Here is a 20,244-nt window from a genome sequence, read left to right as displayed (position 1 = left end):
GAAGGTTTGAGCAGAGGGAAGAGATGATAGGATGGAAGAGGAGAGAGTAGCGGGAGAGAGAGAGAGTGAAGGTTGGGACGGCGCAATACCATCCGAGTAGGGGCAGAGTGAGAAGTGTTGGATGAGAGAGAGAGGGAAAAGGATACAAGGTAGTGGTCGGAGACTTGGAGGGGAGTTGCAATGAGATTAGTGGAAGAACAGCATCTAGTGAAGATGAGGTCAAGCGTATTGCCTGCCTTGTGAGTAGGGGGGGAAGGTGAGAGGGTGAGGTCAAAAGAGGAGAGGAGTGGAAAGAAGGAGGCAGAGAGGAATGAGTCAAAGGTAGACGTGGGGAGGTTAAAGTCACCCAGAACTGTGAGAGGTGAGCCATCCTCAGGAAAGGAACTTATCAAGGCGTCAAGCTCATTGATGAACTCTCCAAGGGAACCTGGAGGGCGATAAATGATAAGGATGTTAAGCTTGAAAGGGCTGGTAACTGTGACAGCATGGAATTCAAATGAGGAGATAGACAGATGGGTCAGGGGAGAAAGAGAGAACGTCCACTTGGGAGAGATGAGGATTCCAGTGCCACCACCCCGCTGGCCAGATGCTCTCGGGGTATGCGAGAACACGTGGGCAGACGAGGAGAGCACAGTAGGAGTAGCAGTGTTATCTGTGGTAATCCATGTTTCCGTCAGTGCCAGGAAGTCGAGGGACTGGAGGGTAGCATAGGCTGAGATGAACTCAGCCTTGTTGGCCGCAGACCGGCAGTTCCAGAGGCTGCCGGAGACCTGGAACTCCACGTGGGTTGTGCGCGCTGGGACCACCAGGTTAGAGTAGCAGCGGCCACGCGGTGTGAAGCGTTTGTATGGCCTGTGCAATGGGGAGAGAACAGGGATAGACAGACACATAGTTGACAAGCTACAGAAGAGGCTACGCTAATGCAAAGGAGATTGGAATGACAAGTGGACTACAAGTCTCGAATGTTCAGAAAGTTAAGCTTACGTTGCAAAAATCTTATTGACAAATGACGAAAATGATACAGTACTGCTGGCTGGTGAAGTTGGCTAGCTAGCAGTGGCTGCGTTGTTGACTTTGTTTGAACATGTAGCTGGCTAGGTAACCTCGATAGTTTCAGTACTACACCTTATCATGATACAAAAGCAACTATGTAGCTAGCTAACATAGCAGGTCCGTGACAGGTCCGTACTTTCGAGGAAAATAGGCACGTTTCTCGACGATCTGATGGTGGGGTGTTATATTGGCCCACAGTGGAGGTGTCATCATACCAGTTGGAGAAGGCGATGTGCTGATGAAGGGGGAGCGTGGTCTGATTGGAATGTGACGGAATATGGCGGAAACTGAGGTTTTATTTGAAACTGTTAGTGAGTTGGGTGAAGCTAATAGTACAGAAAGTGAGAATGAGTGGGTTACAGTGGCGAAGAAGGGGGTTATTTCTGGGATGGCGCAAGAAATAAAGGCAGAGGATATAACTGAAGACATCGATGGAGTGCTTGGTGCATGTTGACTGACCTGTAAGCTGGTTGGAGAAAAGAAATTCACTTAATCCATGCTACTGTTAGGATTCATGAGATTCCCTGTTAGAGTTTTGTGCACAAGCCCCTTCAGTGTCACATTCAATTCGTGCATATATGTACATAATGTATTTCACCAAATGTCATGCCTTTTTGTGTGGCTTAATTCGTGAGAAAAGACAAGAATTTATGTGCTTCTTAATTCATGCGAAAAGACACAAATGTAACCAGTAGGCTACACACAAGCCTTTGCAACAACCATATAGACGCGATAGTTTATATTTCATTTTTGTTCTTCTTAATGGCTAATTCAACATTATGAATATACAGAAATGTTGTCTTTGTTTAACCCTGTTTTAAAATGTGTCGTTGTATGCCTATATGTACTGTTTTAGACTTGCTGAACAGCATTTCTGAGAAAAGACGCACATTTACGTGCAACTTAATTCGTGGGGAAATGATTTTATTAATGCCAATGCTGTTTTCTATGCTTGATTTCGCTTAATACCTTGGGATACTGGTGCACTTGTAATCAGAAGGCTTTTTTGTCATGTAGGCAACAGTACACGATTTCCTTCATAACCCATTTCATATTTCGTGGAGCCTAAATTACAACATTTTCTTCATAATGCATTTATTACATGTTAAACAGGTTAATGTAAAATAATGAATTATGTTGACTTACACTTATGGCACTTCCAAGGCCTTTCCATTATTATTATTACGGTCATGTCAATCATGTTATATACTTAGGCTACTGTAATGCGTTCAACCCAATTAGCAAGTCAGAAATGTCAGTTTCTTAGTAACAACTAGAACTTGAATGCAGTATTATGCTGGCTTCACATTCTCGTGGCATATGGGAAAATGGGACGTTGTAACTCCAACATGATTGCAGGGGCGAAAATCTGATATCAACTTTGGAGGGGACAATTACATTCAATTTTCTCAAGAGCAATTCCTGAGGGGGACACCAAACGTAGTGCTGTAACACATAGCCTACATTGTAATATGGTAAATGTATATTGAGGAACCAAAGAAATAAGGTGTTTGCCGTACTCCTAACTACCGGTACCCAAAACTACACAACTAATCACAACAGCAATACCATTGCCTTTAACAAATCTTAGTTCAGTCACCAGTTTAAGTTGAGAGTGGGGGTATCCATGGCATTTTCCAATTATGTTCCTATTTTACAAGTTAAAAAAATGGAGAACCTTTCATAATCTTGCCAAACAAAGACTCAACAAACTTAGCTGAGACTCCCTGTCTCTGCCAGTCTGTCCCTGCATATCTGTCCCCAACTCTGCTGTCTGTGTGCCATCTGTTGCCTACTCTGCCTAATGACATCATTGTGAAACATTTCCATTAGAATTTCATTTCTTTCTTATGAACATTTTATCAACTAGTCTTTGAGATATTAGGCTACTAGGGTTCTTACTTTGCGTTTTGGTGTACTGAAAAATACTCTGATGTCCGTCTTTTATTTTTCTGCCATTTTTCTACCTGGCTGGCTGGCTGGCTACACACACACACAGTGTGTAGGTTATTTACAGTAGGAGATGGGCTTCTATCATCTTATCTTTTATCATTCTATTTGGGCTTCGATCTAAAAGGTAGCTAGCAAATGTGAAACGGATTAAAATGACAAGAGTTGACAGCTGTATGAGTTCACCATTTACACAACATATGCTGCAACCTTTTGTAATTTTAATAGTTTGTTTCATATTGGCTGGCTTCCAACAATAGCTGCATTTGCAAAGCTAGCGAGCACCAATTCCGTTTCAGTGGTGTTTGCTATAATCTTTGCTACCCGGGTTAAATAAAGGTGAAATAAAATAAAATAAATAAAAGTTCCCTTGCGACAATTTAGCTTTTGCAACGAGACCATTAAATATATTTAAAACAATGCTAGAAGAGAGTGTAGTTCTGTTCAGTTTGGAATTCAGTTTATCGCTAACCTTATCACAGGGACTTTGAAGCACTAACTTACATCATCTGCATGCTGATCTTGGAATAAATTGACGATAGCAAAGATTCCATCTTTGACGAGGCCACATAAATGGAATAGGTACTAGCTAGCTTAATAGTTAATATTTGCGCGCTAGCTCTGCATATTCAGCTAGTGTGTGTGCGCGATTGACTGGATTAACCTCACTTCAGTTGCGTTCATTGAGTGCCTTTCAGACAGTAGATATGACCCCTCTGTTACCTTGCCAACTAAGGAACTGGCAGTGGATCAAAACATTGTGAGGCAAAGGGTGGGGGGGGTCGCAATCTTTTGAAACTTAAAAAAGCGCTATTAAGTGTCTATAATCAGCACAATTGCTTTCATTGCGTATTATTAATATTATTTAAATTAATTATGTTTCAGTGATATATTGGGGGGAACAAATCATATTTTTCCAAGGATGGGGGGTCGTGTCCCCCCCGTCCCCCCCGGGATTTCCGCCCCTGCATGATTGTGTTCAAGTGCTTTTGAAGTCGGAACAATTCTTAAACCAATAAGATTGGCCACATCATTTTCTAATTTCCCACTTGTAATTCCTATTTGGAGGGTCATTCAAGTGAAACTTCCCAGTCGGAACTAGGAATTTCCGAGAACTCTGATAGCACCTGAACGAGGCATTAGTATGTGTAATTGCGTAATAGACAACAGTAGGGTCTGGGTCACGGCGTGTCCAGCCCTCATACCCATTCACGACCACCGTGGAGTGAGTGTCAATATCCTACTATGTGTCCGTGGAGTCAACTAGTATAATTATTGTTTGTGACTTAAGTATGGGGATTATTATTAAGGTTCTGGTCGTCTGAGATACAGGCTACACAACAAACAATATAACTATAGAATTAAGAAACTAAAGTAATAAGGAAATAAATGCAAAATATAAAATATAACATTAACAAATGTTTGGTTGCTGATAAGTCATGTCTACACAATAATATTGGAGCGGTTCCAATGTTTAGCCTACATCCAATGTTTAGCCTACATCCATAGCCTACATCTGTCTTTAGATTTATTTTATGGGTGATTTTTCCATTGAAAGAAATGTATTTAATCTTCCACTCCACTCTTCCGATACATTTATTTACTGCAGACAAGATGATATTCAACAGGTAGGCATTTTGAAACCGTTCAGAGATTACTCCAAGTAATGGCACTCTTTGGGTTGCCAGGGAACATTTAAATACATTATCGATGGCAAATACTGTTTTCTATGCTTGATTTCACTTAATAGTCTTGGGTGTTGCGCTCATTGCAGTCAAAAAACACATGTTGGCCGATCAAAACACTTGCGGGTGATGTTGCTTTCTCTCCCCAAGTCGTACGAGAAAATAACAGAAAACTGACCCAAGATCAGTACTGTACATAGTCAACTTCAATCCAATGTAATGCTAAGTGCGTTCCAGCTCGTCAACACAATCGGCTGTAATCGGTGTAATTTGACCTACAACACACATGCGCATCATGACTTCAACAAAGAAGGCAACTTGGAACGTACCCGGTCCTCCCATGCGATCATTCTCTTTCCCGGTAAGTGAAGTATGCAACTAAACAATGTGGTTGTAATCGCTAGTATGTAATGTTATGGAGATTGATTTGGTGCTTTTGACATTCTCAAACCACTATGCATTTTGACTGATCTGTCAATGTTTTCAATCAGAATCTTAGTTATCTAGTATGGGCTATGTGGGACGCTAGCGTCCCACCTGCGGGACACAGCCAGTGAAACAGCAGGGCGGCTAATTCAAAACAGCAAAAATCTCATAATTCAAATTTCTCAAACATACAACTATTTTACACCATTTTAAAGATACACGTCTCCTTAACCGATTTCAAAAAGGCTTTACGGCGAATGCAAAACAGATTATGTTAGGACAGTGCCTAAAAAATAAAAGCCACACAGCCATTTTTCAAGCAAGGACAGGCGTCACAAAAACCAGAAATACAGCTAAAATTAAGCACTAACCTTTGATGATCTTCATCAGATGGCACTCATAGGACTTCATGTTATACAATACATGTATGTTTTGCTCGATACAGTTCATATTTATATCCAAAAACCCCATTTTACATTGGCCCGTAATGTTCAGAAATGCTTTTCCTCCGAAAACTTCTGGTGAATGAGCACATTAATTTACAGAAATACACATCATAAACGTTGATAAAATATTAAACTGTTATTCAAAGAATTATAGATAAACATCTCCTTAATGCAACCGCTGTGACAGATTTCAAAAAAGCTTCACTGGGAAAGCACACTTTGCAATAATCTGAGTACAGCGTTCAAAAAACAACATCAGGCAAAACAGATACCCGCCATTTTGGAGTCATCTAAAATCATAAATAGCATTATAAATATTCACTTACCTTTGATGATCTTCATCAGAATGCACTCCTAGGAATCCCAGGCCCACAATAAATGTTGTTTTGTTCGATAAAGTCCATCATTTATGTCCTTTTTGTTAACGCGTTCAGTAAGCTACTCCAAATGTAGGAAGTGCGCAGAAAATTTCATGACGAAAAGTCAAAAAAGTTATATTTACGTTCGTAGAAACATGTCAAATGATGTATAGCATCAATCTTTAGGGCCTTTTTAACATAAAACTTCAATAATATTCCAACCGGACGATTCCAATGTCTTGAAAAATGTAATGGAACACAGCTAACTCTCACGTGACAGCGCGCCAATGAACTCATGTCCACTCCTGAGTCAACAACTTCCAACTTCCTTTGTTCGCTCTCTGTTCACCATAGAAGCCTCAAACAACTTTCTAAAGACTGTTGACATCTAGTGGAAGCCTTAGGAAGTGCAAAATGAACCCTAAGTCACTGTATACTGAATAGGCCCAGTCTTGTAAAACTACAAACCACTTCCTGGTTGGATTTTTTCTCAGGTTTTTGCCTGCCATATGAGTTCTGTTATACTCACAGACATCATTCAAACCGTTTTAGAAACTTCCGAGTGTTTTCTATCCAAATCGACTAATAATATGCCTATCCTAAATTCTGAGCCCGAGTAGTAGGCAGTTTAATTTGGGCACGTCATTCATCCGAATTTCCGAATACTGCCCCCTGTCACTAAAAAGATTTATAGGCCTACTCAACAGTTTCAGCTAGCTAGGAATGACGCACAAGATGGCAGTCAGTGCAGATCATTTGGTTTGGATAGCTGAAGGAATTATTGGATTTCCTTACCCAATTATGACTATTGGATTATTTCTACGGTCATAAAACCCTGTATGAATATGGTTTAGTTTATTTACCAAAGTAATTGATTATTTTCTGCAAGTTATTCACCTCTAAAACGAAGTTTGAGACAACACTAGATAGCCTGATAAGCTAGCTAGCTCAAAAACTAGCTTGTCGCACGTACATGGAAACTGCCACGACCAGAACCAAAAGGAAAGAAATGGAGAGATCGTCAGATGGACAATTAACCACAAAAGATAGTATGATTTTGGGTACTCCTCTTCAGAATGTAACTGTGGGGGGAAATACTGCAATGGGTGATGAAAATGCAGTGAGCACGGACAACAATGCTCACATCTTGCGCCCCTCCAGTCCCCAGCTCAGGCCTTTACCTTACGACCCCGGCACTCCAGTCAAGCCCCAGGGGAAAAAGATGAGAGGCCAAGAGGGTATGTCACTTCTTGAGATGCAAAACAGTATTGTAATTCTTTTGACAGCAAAGATAGATGAAAGGGCAAATGGCTTGGAGGTCATGGTTAGGGAGAATACGATGAAAATTGAGGCCATTAAAAAATCTGTTGACTTTATCTTTGGAGAAGTGAAAACCTTCAAAAGTGACATGAAGAAAGTGGAAGTTATCTGCCAGGAAAAAGAAAAGAAGGTGGCTGAACTCGAGCAAAAGGTGAATGAGGCGGAGAGATAACAGCGCAGGTGGAACCTGAGGCTCCATGGAATTCCAGAACAAGCAAGTGAGGACATCAAATGCAGAGTTTTTGACATTTGTGGAGCTGTCATTCCCGAACAAGAGACAAGAGAGAAACTTTCTCTGACAAGAGAGAAACTGTGGCCGATGGTGGCTGCAGCTCGAAAGGCAGGGAAAACTGCATTTTTTATTGGTGCAAGAGTGATCATTGATGGGAAAGAAATGTGGCCAAATCAGAACATTTGAGTGAGAGCCAGAGTCTAACTCGGACAGAACTGCCAGGCCAAAAAACTGATTACCAGGTGAAAAGCAGTCTTTTATTATAAAAATGTACACAAACACTTGAATGAGAAAAGGCTGACCTGAGAACTGGTAAACTAAACACTAACTATCGGTGAATAACTGCTTATTGTGAAGTCTACATAATGTCTCCCCCTTGTGGGAGTAACAATACTTTGATAATTTTATGACCAATATTTTTTGTTGTTGGAGAGGTTAATAATGGGATGGAAATCCTTTTGAGTTACATATCCTTAGGAAAAGCTTATATTAGCATAACAAGTTTGTTGAATGAAGTTTGTCTATCTCTTTGTTCAATTAATGTCAGGGGTATTTGTAATTTACTCAAGCGTAAGGCTATTTTCCTGTATTGCAAACGGTTTAATGCAGACTTTTATTTTTTACAAGAGATTCATGCTTGTTCTTCCGATCCATCTTTTTGGAAAAATCAATGGGGTAACGATATCTGGTTATCATATGGCAACAACCACTCTGCAGGTGTAGCAGTTTTAAGAGGTGCATTTAAAGGGAAGGTCATCAGTAGTAAGACTCACCACTCTGGATGTTGGTTAATTTTAACAGTGAATTTAAAGTGAAATGTTTTTATTAGGGAATTTTTATGCATCCAACAACAAACCAAACAACAGGATATTATTTCAAGAATTTGAAGAAGAATTTAATAGAGTTATAGGTTTATTTCAGGATATCAAAATTATATTAGGTGGAGATTTTAATTCTGTATCTAATGTGAGGATTGACAGATATCCCCCTCCTAACAGATCCTGCATAGTTAATCCTGAGTTTAATAACCTATGTCTTGGTCTTGGATTAGTCGATATTTGGAGATCTAAATATCCTGATAAAAAGGAATTCACTTGGAGTAACAAGGACATGTCCAGACAGTCAAGAATTGACTTCTGGTTGATTTCTAATTCATTAGATAATTATGTAGTCAAGGTATCAATTGAACCATCAATTGTTACTGATCATAAAGTTATATTCTTATCTTTAAATATTAATGGATCTGAAGTTAAACCGAATCGGAGTTATTGGAAACTCAATAGTAGACTGTTGGAAGATGATCATATCAAGATGGAAGCCAAAGATATTATACAAGACAATTGGAGGAAAGCCCAACTATTTAAGTCTTATGGGAAATATTGGGAATTAATGAAGTATGAAATAAGACAAACAGCCATGAAGAGAGGTAAAGAAATTGCTGAACTTAAAAGATTGAGGGAAGATAAACTTGTTAAGGAAATACTTTCTCTAATCTCTATGCAGGACCTTGATGAAGAAGGAAAGGGTCAGTTATTCTCTTTACAATTAGAAATGGATCGAATGTATGAAGAGAGAGCAAAAGGGGCATTTGTAAGACCAAGAAGGAGATGGTTGGAGGAAGGTGAAAAAAATACTAAATACTTTTACAATTTAGAAAGAAAGAATTCTGAATTTTCATCTATTCATAAGCTCAATATAGATGGCAAAGAAAATGAAAACCCCAAAGATATTTCAAAATATGTTTCAGAATTCTATGGTAACCTTTACACCAGTAATGCCTGTCCTACTAGTGACATATCTGCCTTTCTAGACTCTGTCAAAGACTGTGCAAAATTCATAGATGAAGACTTCCAAAAGTCTTGTGATGAAATTATTTCTATTAATGAAATAAAAAAATGTATCAGCAAGAACAAATCTCCAGGGAATGATGGCATTATCAGTGAATTCTATAAATATTTTCAGGAGGATATTATTGAATTTATATTTAATGTTTTTAAGGAGGCAATTGATTTAGGGGTCCTGCCTGCTTCTATGACACAGGGCCTAATTTCTGTAATACCTAAGCCAAACAAAGATTCTATGATGTTAGAAAATTGGAGACCAATCACATTAATGAACAATGATGGAAAGATACTTGCATCCATCTTTGCAGAAAGACTTAAAAAAAAGGTCTTGACCAAATCATTGACGATACCCAGTCTAGTTTTATGAAGGGCAGACATATATGTAATAATATTCGACTAGTATTGGACTTGATAGACTACAATGAGCACATTATGGAAGATAGCTTTATTTTATTTGTAGACTTTTACAAGGCATTTGATACAGTTGAACATTATTTTCTTTTTGAGACTCTTTGATTTTTTGGTTTTGGTCAATATTTTCAAAATGTAATTAAGACACTTTACAATAATAGTAACAGCTCTGTTAAATTATCCCATGGAACTTCACAAAGATTCAACATTAGACGTGGAATTAAACAAGGATGCCCAATTTCTCCTTTCTTATTTTTATTGGTCACACAAGTTATGGCACTTCATGATTATCCAGAATTTATTAGAACACACAATGTTACATTCACTCCTGAGGAGTATCAAATTGTTGTTAGAGCTGTCCCTAAAGGTGCTATTCTTCTTTTAGGAGAATATAACAATACTTCAAGTGCAACTGTTGAGGATTTTGTAGCGTCAATACAATTAGAAGGAATTGACATTTTAAACTATAAATGTAATAACATGTATATAAGGAAACTATGCCAACATGTTACTATTCCCTCTGCTAAAATGTACTGGAATGCAGCCCTAGGACAAGTGAACTGGAACAAAGTTTCATTGTTATCTGGTAAATATTGTATATCTAATAAGGTGAAAGAAGTATCATACAAACTCATTCATAGAATCTACCCTGTAAAGACCTTTATTATAAACAGATTTAAAATAGCTATTGATAACAAATGTGTATTTTGTAATTGTGACCCAGAGACTCTTGACCATATATTTTGGGACTGCTCTTATGTCAGACGATTTTGGTGTGAGTTAGAAGATTTTATTTTAAAAGAAACAACTATTAATGTTAATTTGAAAGACTCTGATATTATGTTTTATTTTGAACCAAATGATATGGACCCTGATTTAACTTTCATTGTTAATTTGTTTATCTTTCATGGAAGATTCTTTGTCCATAAAATGAAGTGGGCAGAGAACAAACCCCTTTTCACATTATTTAAGATAGAATTGAAATATTATTTTGAAATGATCAGTAAATGTAAAAACAAAAAAGCAATAAAAGTATTTAACAAATTGAAAATGAATCTTGATATGTAATACCCCTGTCTGTTAGGTTTTGTACTCTTGTTTGTGTATATATATATATTTATATATATAATATTTTTTTGGTATTTGTTGTGTTCATAATAAAAATAAAAAACGTTTCAGCTAGCTAGCCTGTTAGGGCTAGGGGGCAGTATTGACACGGCTGGATAAAAAACATACCCGATTTAATCTGGTTACCACTCCTACCCAGTAACTAGAATATGCATATACTTATTACATATGGATAGAAAACACCCTAAAGTTTCTAAAACTGTTTGAATGGTGTCTGTGAGTATAACAGAACTCAAATGGCAGGTCAAAACCTGAGAGATTCCTTTACAGGAAGTGGCCTGTCTGACCATTTCTTGAACTTCTTTTCCATCTCTATCTTTTACTAAGGATCTCTGCTCTAATGTGACACTTCCTACGTCGTCCATAGGCGCTCAGAGCCCGGGAAAAAACAGAATGTCGTCATCCCAGCCCCAGGCTGAAACACATTATCGCCTTTCTCAAGTGGCCGATCAAGGGACACTGGGCTTAGGCGCGTGACCCGACCGCCCCCGCCTTTGGGATTTTTTCCTCTGTTTGCCAAAAAGGAGATTCCCTGTCGGAATATTATCGCTTTTCTACGAGAAAAATGGCGTAAAAATTGATTTTAAACAGCAGTTGACATGCTTCGAAGTACGGTAATGGAATATTTAGAATTTTTTTGTCACGAATTGCGCCATGCGCGCGACCCTTCTTTACCATTTCGGATAGTGTCTGGAACGCTCGAACAAAACGCCGCTATTCGGATATAACGATGGATTATTTTGGACCAAACCAACATTTGTTATTGAAGTAGCAGTCCTGGGAGTGCATTCTGACGAAGACAACAAAAGGTAATCAAACTTTTATAATAGTAAATATGATTATGGTGAGTGCTAAACTTGCCGGGTGTCTAAATAGCTAGCCCGTGATGCCTGGGCTATGTACTTAGAATATTGCAAAATGTGCTTTCACCAAAAAGCTATTTTAAAATCGGACATATCGAGTGCATAGAGGAGGTCTGTATCTATAATTCTTAAAATAATTGTTATGCTTTTTGTGAACGTTTATCGTGAGTAATTTAGTAAAATGTTAGCGAATTCCCCGGAAGTTTGCGGGGGGTATGCTAGTTCTGAACGTCACATGCTAATGTAAAAAGCTGGTTTTTGATATAAATATGAACTTGATTGAACAAAACATGCATGTATTGTATAACATAATGTCCTAGGGTTGTCATCTGATGAAGATCATCAAAGGTGAGTGCTGCATTTAGCTGTCTTCTGGGTTTTGGTGACATTATATGCTGGCTTGAAAAATGGGTGTCTGATTATTTCTGGCTTGGTACTCTACTGACATAATCTAATGTTTTGCTTTCGTTGTAAAGCCTTTTTGAAATCGGACAGTGTGGTTAGATTAACGAGAGTCTTGTCTTTAAATAGCTGTAAAATAGTCATATGTTTGAGAAATTGAAGTAATAGGATTTTTAAGGTTTTGAAAATCGCGCCACAGGCTTCAAGTGGCTGTTACGTAGGTGGGACGAATTCGTCCCGCCTAGCCCATAGAGGCTAGCAAGCTTGGCTACAGTCTATGGAGTTTCATGGTGGGCACAGGGTTTTGTTCTGGGCAACATCTAAACACCTGATTAAACTAGTTTGAGTGGTTAGTTACTTTAATCCACATGTGTCAAACCCCTTCCATGGGAGGTCCGAGTGTCTGCAGGTTTTTGCTCCACCCTTGATTGATAAATGAAGGTCACAAGTGACTAAGGAACTCCCCTCACCTGGTTAGGTTGTCCAGGTGTTCGTTGAAATGAAAAACCAAAAACCCGCAGACACTCAGCCCTCTGTGGAATGAGTTTGACACCCCTGCCTAAATAGAGCTAGTTCAAATTGTCTTTGCAAAGCCTTTCTAAAGACAGTTTTAGATCTTGTGGAGAAAACAATTCCAAACAATGGATGAATTGGGACCACCAGACAGCAATGCTCCCATCCACAGTGAATGTGTATCTATCCAATGGTCATCTTGTTATCCATCATTCATATTCTTTACATCTTTGTACACCACCTGTAGTTTTTGTGATGTAATCCACCTACAAATGAAGTACATTTTAATGCTCAGTTACATTTTTTTTATTAAAATAAGTATCCTACATATACAGTTCTAAACTTGTTCTATTCTATTTACTTTGCAGCTCCAAATAAAGACCCTTCACACCTATCACCCTTCTATTCAGACCACTCAGACCTACGGCTGACACCTTTAGTCTCTCTATCTTTCTCTCTTTCAATCCATCCTCTTGATACAGATCTCTTGATCTATCTTCTGGCTGCATTTTAAGTAAGTGGAAACTTTTTCTCTTTTAATTCAGCTTTCTTCCCATTTCTTGTGTTTTCAAAAACAAACCAGGTTGTAGTTTAAAAATGCAAACCAGTTGGAGGAGATTATTCAAAAATGGTATCTTAAAATAAGTAACCAAATCCCATTGGCCCAGGTATTGTTTCATCTGTCAACTAACGACACTCATTGCCCTATGTACCTGAGACTATGGCAGGTAGCCTACATCTAGGTTACAATAGTAGTCAACAGTTAGTATGACACATTACGTTACAGTGTGGCAGGTTAAAGCCTCAGGCTTAGTTTTATTACTAGGCGAGGTCCATTATCAGATCTGACCCATATGATTGAGTCATTGAAACCCATGTCACCTTCAAACACATACACAGCACTTCTTTAGTGGGTTTGAGAAGGGTCAGGGCTTGATGTTTAATGCAAACTCAACGTCAGCTCCTTAGTTGGCTAAACTCTCTTTATTAATTGCTATTGTTAGTATAGTTTTTATCTCACAATCTCTAGTTCTCCTTGTCAGTTCAAGCCTCAGTCCAGAGTGGACCTCCCTGGTGCATTCCATCAGTCAAAGTTATGTGTATAGGGCTATTCTTTCTGACACTTTCGTATCCACCTTTCATGCAGAATGGCTCCAGCCGTAAGCTGTGTCCTAGTTGTAACTCATCAATAGGAGTAGCATCAAAGAAGTGCAAGTTCTGTGGTGCAACAATACAGCTAAAGGTCAAGTTAGAGGCCCAAAAAAATGAAGGCAACAGATGAATGGGCAAATAAGACAATGAAACATGGAAGATATGCAACCTTGGTTAATGCAGCAAACAAGCTGGTAAGCTTTATTATGTTTTCCTCTAAAAAGATTTCTGCATTTCTAGTTTAGGGATATGATAGGCCCTATGCACTTATTTGTTGTTGTCTCATTTTGTCATTTAAGACTGTAAATCTAAATGTCATTATTTGACTGATATTTGTTGTGTTTCTGGAAGTTATTTTGTCATTAATGATTCCAGGTACATAGGTTGCACAAGGTATGAGTGTACCCCCTGCTACTCCTCAGCAAGAGGAAGAAGGATAACATTTTGTCATTAACTGCACTGTGTCCTCACAGTGGTATGATGAATCAGACCTCAACGCCAGCAATCCAAAGGTTGTATGAGGCAATTGTGAAAGGTATTTGGACAGAAATATGTATGTTTGTCTACCTTAATAAGACTCTATCCCTCAACCACCACATCCATCAGACTGTAAAAACAAATTATTCCACTTAGGCAAATTCGCCAAAATCAGCCCCTCCCTCTCCTGTCCTGCCGGCCCGAAACTCTCATCCATGCTTTCTTCTTCTCCCGAATAGACTATTGCAACTCACTACTCCCCGGCACTAACACAGACTCCCTCGATAAGCTCGAAATGGTTCAAAACTCACCAGCCCATCTTATAACCAACACTAAATCATCCTGGCAGCATATCACCCCCATCCTCTGTGAAATCCGCTGGCTCCCTGTCTCCCACCGCATTAATTACAAGATCCTCCAGACCTAAAAAGCTCTCCCCCACCTTGCTACCCCTGACCTCTCTGACCTTCTTCTCTCCTACCAGCCCTCATGCTCTCTCTGCTCAACCACAGTCGGCCACCTTGTCATCCCCAGGTCCAATCTCCAGAGTTTCAGTGACAGGGCCTTCTCTAGGGTTGCTCCTAGGCTCTGGAACTCCCTCTCCCCAGCCATCCGTGACTTTGAGTCCATCATCATCTTTCAGTCCCGCCTAAAAACCCACCTCTTCACCATGGCCTACCCTTACCTCCCCCTCCACCATTCCCACACACACCCCTTCTGTTTCACACACTCGCACACACACTCACACTCACACATACGCACAACACCTGCTCGCTCACTCACCTGCTGTCTCACTCACATACTCACACATCACACCCTTTCCTTGAGCCCTTCTTACCTCTATTTAGCCCTGTTTTATACCTGGTTCTTACATGCATTTTATGTCCTGATCTTGTCCACAGCCTGATTGTTCCCACATTTTAAGACAGGTGTAGACGATTAAAATAAGTTTTGTGATCAGATCTTCCTGACCACGTCTGGAGTTGACAGTGAAACCATTTAAAATCATCCTGCCTTCTAAGATTATTGACAGGTGACACCATTGACATATGGAATATATATGTGTCTTAAAATAAATAAATAAGTATTATTTTGAAAGAATATCTGTCAAAGAATTAGCATACAAGGCGGGACCAGTAAATCTGTTCACAATGCGGACACAGTGGACTGATAAGACCATGTGTAGATACATTTCTACAAATGTGGGCACAATCAGAATGTGGACAAGATCAGGACAAAGGACGCATGTTTGCGCCGAAGTATTTTGTTTAATGTTTTTCTTCCTTTTGTTTAGTCTGCTGTTGTTTAGTTAGACTATTGATTGTTTGTTAGTTTCTACAATTGTAAAGCTATGTATGTTTCATATATAATTATTGTTATTATTAAAGTAGAGGAGTTAGTTCAGGTAAGCAACATTTCAACACATTCTTTTCACATATCCTGTGTAGAAGTTTATTTATAAAATGGGTGGTTCCAGCCCTGAATGCTGATTGTCTGAAAGCCTTGGTATATCAGACCGTATGACAAAACATTTATTTTTACTGTTCTAATGACGTTGGTAACCAGTTTATAATAGCAATAAGGCACCTCGGGGGTTTGTGGTATATGTCCAATATTCCACGACTAAGGGCTGTATCCAGGCACTCCACATTGCGTCATGCATAAGAACAGCCCTTAGCCGTGGTATATTGCCATATACCACACCTCAGGCCTTTTGCTTAAATATACATGCTCACCTCTGCCAACTGGAAACTGTTGCCCACTTGTCTGTTCCATTTCCTTAATATGTTCTATTTCGCAGTGGCAATCAACACCCATGCCCCCACACTACAACCCTCCAACTCTTCTCCTGTTGCTGCCCAAGGACTGTCTGATAAAGTTGCCCCCCAGGAGACCAGCTACACCCTCATCCTCATGCAGGTTGAACCCCCGCTATCCCCCACCACCCAGGAGACCAGCTACACCCCATCCTCAACCAGGTTCAACCCACAATAATCCCCACCACCCAGGAGACCAGCTACACCCCCATCCTCAACCAGGTTGAACCACCGATATCCCCCACCACCCAGGAGACCAGCTACACATCCATCCTCAACCAGGCTGAACCCACAATAATCCCCACCAGTCAGGAGACCAGCTTCACCCGGATCCCCAACCAGGTTAAACCCCCAATAACCCCCACCGCCCAGGAGACCAGCTTCACCCGGATCCCCAACCAGGTTAAACCCCCAATAACCCCCACCGCCCAGGAGACCAGCTACACCAAAACCAAAGAAGACGGGGAGAAAATCCTGTCACCCTCAAAAAACCCTCCAACTCGCTGAGCATGACACAGTCAACCCCATCCAATCCCATCCAATCCCATCCAACCCCATCCTACCCCATCCAACCCCGACCAAGGAAGAGGAAATATGACTACATGCAAAAAGGTAAATTAGTATCTAATTTATATTATTTATTCATAAATGTTAATGATGTCAATAACTTAAATTATGTTTTTAATAAATGTATAAAACAATTCCAGTGATTGATGGTCCCCTACTTTTCAGGAGACAGCCATACTGTACACTCTTAGAAAGAAGGGTGCCAAAAGGGTGCCTTTAGCTGTCCCCAAATGAGAACCCTTTTTGGTTCTAGGTAGAACTCTATTGGGTTTTACATGCAACCAAAAGGGTTCTCCTATGGTGACAGCCAAATAACAATTTCTAAGAGTGTAGTATAAGGCTAGGCATAGATGGAAAATGAATAATGCAAATGACTGTCCCGCTAACTTTATTCATGTTCTGGTGGGTGGTGATTAAATAAATACATGCATTTATTGTTTCAGAGTGTCCAGTGCATCCGTGGCAAAGAATTTTCCCTATTCAGAAGATTCTTGCCAATAGAACTTCAAAGGAGGTAATCGGCAGAACATTGAAATTCCTGTGATTGTATTTACAGGCTAATCCTAGTGCAACACCAATTGTAGTTAACTTGCAGTGCATAGACCTTGTAGTTAAAGTGGCAATAGGTAACGTTTTGGGTGGCCCGACCAAATTCATATAGAAATGTTAGTTACAGATCATCATTCTACTTGAAAGCAAGTCTAAGAAGCGGTAGATCTGTTCTACAGTGTGCGTTATTTCTATGCTTCCCGTTCTTAAGTTTTGTTATTGAGTCTTTTACTTTGGTTTTGTACAACAGCTTCAAACAGCTGATATTAGCTACCATGACATTGTGGAGCCATTTCTGCATAGTGCAGCTTTAAAATAAAACAGACATTTCTATTTGTTGCATAATAAAGGGTCAGGAGCAGAAAGTGAGGTGGAAGCCATGCTCTGGATGGTATGTTACTTCAACTAATCTCCTAGAACGAATTGAGGATATACTGTACAACCAACACCATATGTATTTGGACAGTGAAGCTAAAATGTACAATTTGACTCTAAACTCCAGAATTTTGGATTTGAGATCAAATGTTTCATACGAGGCGATAGTACAGGTCACCTTTTCACAATTTAGAAAGGAAATCACTTTATGTATATAGTCCCCCCAATTTGAAGAAGCCATAAGTATTTGGACAAATTCACTTAAAGTGTATTAAAGTTATAGTACATGAAACCTTTTATTTAAAATACTAAATTCTGGAGTATAGATCCAAATTTCAAATTTTAGCTTCACCCACCAAATACATATGGTTTTGGCTGTACCTTGGTATTGGACGTTACAGTGCCTTGCAAAAGTAGTCAGACCCCTTGGAAACGCCTTTGACAGTGATTACAGCTGTGAGTCTTCTTGGGTAAGTATTTTTAGAGCTTAACAAACCAGGATTGTGCAAACTTAGACCATTATTCTTTTTATAATTCTTCAAGCTCTGTCAATTTGTTGGGGATCATGTATAGACAACAATTTAAATAGTCTTGCAATAGATTTCCAATCAAATTTAAGTCCAAACTTGAACTTGGCAACTCAGGAACATTCACTGTCTTCTTGGTAAGCAACTCCAGTGTAGATTTGTCATTGTGTTGTAGGTTATTGTCCTGCTGAAAGGTCGTTTCCTCTCCCAGTGTCTGGTGGAAAACAGGCTTTGTATTTAGACCAAAAAGTATATTCCTTTGCAGTTTTTTTCAGTACTAACTCCAGTGCCTTATTGCATACAAGATGCATGACTAGATTTTTTTTCTCTTCTGTATATTTGTATTCTTCTTTTCACTGTAATTAAAGTCACTATTGTGGCGTTACTACAATGATGTTGATCCATCCTCGGTTAAAGAGACATGCTTAAAGAGATATGCAATGTCTGATTTGTTATTGTTACCCATCTACCAATCACTGTCCTTCTTTATGAGGCTTTCAAAAAGCTCCCTGGTCTTTGTTGCTTGAAATTCAATACCTGACTGAGGGACCTTACAGATGTTCTATGTATGGGGTACAGAGGTATGGATAGTTATTCAAAAATAATGTTAACCCCTATTGAGTCCATATAACATATTATGTGATTTTTTTAAGCCAAATTGAACTTGTGAACTAATTTAGGCATGCCTTTGTAAAAAAATCTATATTTTCGTATTTTCGTCCACTTTGACATTAGAGTACACCATTTTGAGTTGAGTCCTCCTTCAGCCGTCTCAGGAGCATCACCCAGTCAACAGCTTTTTTCTTTGTGAGTAGGTCAGCTGTAAATTCATAAGAATGCAATGTGGATTTGTAACTTTAATGGCAGTGCTGTATGTGTTTGAGCAACTGAACAAACACAGATAGCAAAACAGAAACAGTTATTGTGACACACAAACATACTACTTACTTTGTCCATGCAGCTCCCAAGGCCATGCATGAAGGTCTGCGGAAAGGATCTCATCTGCAGATGGTATTGCTGAATCTGGTACAAGGGTGTTGTACTCCTCTATGGCAGCTGTCAATTTGGCCTTTTCTTGCAATATCTTTCTGTGCAGAAGGTGTCTTTTCTTGCATCCATCTGTCCTAAAAACAAAAGGAGAATGGAATGATTTGTTAAATTGCATGGCTTTGAAATGAAAGAGAAATGAAGTGTGTGCAATTCAATATTCATGAAATGTAACAAACCTGTCTGACGGTAGAGGTTCTGTTTCCTTTGTTTGATGCTAAGAAACAGGACTTCAATTGTTCTCTGTAGTACCTGGGGACCATCCATGTTCTCATTTGTTTCCTCTGAAATACAATAAATCTATAAATGAACAACGTATCTCCAACGGTGAGTAGTTGCACTCACTTCCTGGAAGAACATAGGGACTGTGAAGGTTTCTGTAACAAATTATTTGTTATGTGGGGGGTGAGTGAGCCCCAACCTGGAGAACCAGGGAATGTTTTGTCTGCCTCCTACCCTTCCACCTGTCCGGCTTGATTGCACCTGCTGGTGGAATACACCCTCTAAGGGTTAGCTCTCAGGGTCATTGGAGTAAGCAAGCCTCTCCACTACATCAAGGAGACAGTCCAGGAGAGTTACATTTAGGATTATTATTAATTTTTTATTAATTTACCTGTATTAGCCCATTGCTGAACTTCCGTTGACCAGTTGTACAGAGTCTCATCGCCTACACCCAAATCCCTCTTAAAATTTTTCGAGAGTCTGGGTCTCTTCCTGGATTTTTGATGTTGTCTGAGAATTATGACAAAAACAAAACAGAATAATTAATTGTTTTAAAATAAATTAGATGCATAGATATAATACTTCTAAAATAAATGTATTGATCCACACAATACACCTTCAAGTATCTTCTGGACAATACTCTGTGCAGGTTGTTCTTCTTCCTTCTGTTCCACCCCATGGCCTGGATGGTTAGCATGTCTGTTCTTGCTAGAAAAGCCAAATAGAACTCATTATTCCAGATAAGTATTAACATAGCTGAATAGAACAACCTTAAACAAATTGTTTACCTCCTTTGGATATTTGCTTGGAACAGATTGAAGCTGTTCCCTTGTTCCACTACCTACCCCAGAGTTGTGCCAGCTCCTTCCTGATTCTGTC

Source organism: Salmo salar, chromosome 18, assembly GCF_965601325.2.
Source record: "Salmo salar chromosome 18, fSalSal1, whole genome shotgun sequence".
NCBI lineage: Eukaryota > Metazoa > Chordata > Actinopteri > Salmoniformes > Salmonidae > Salmo > Salmo salar.
This window is presented reverse-complemented; position numbering follows the sequence as displayed.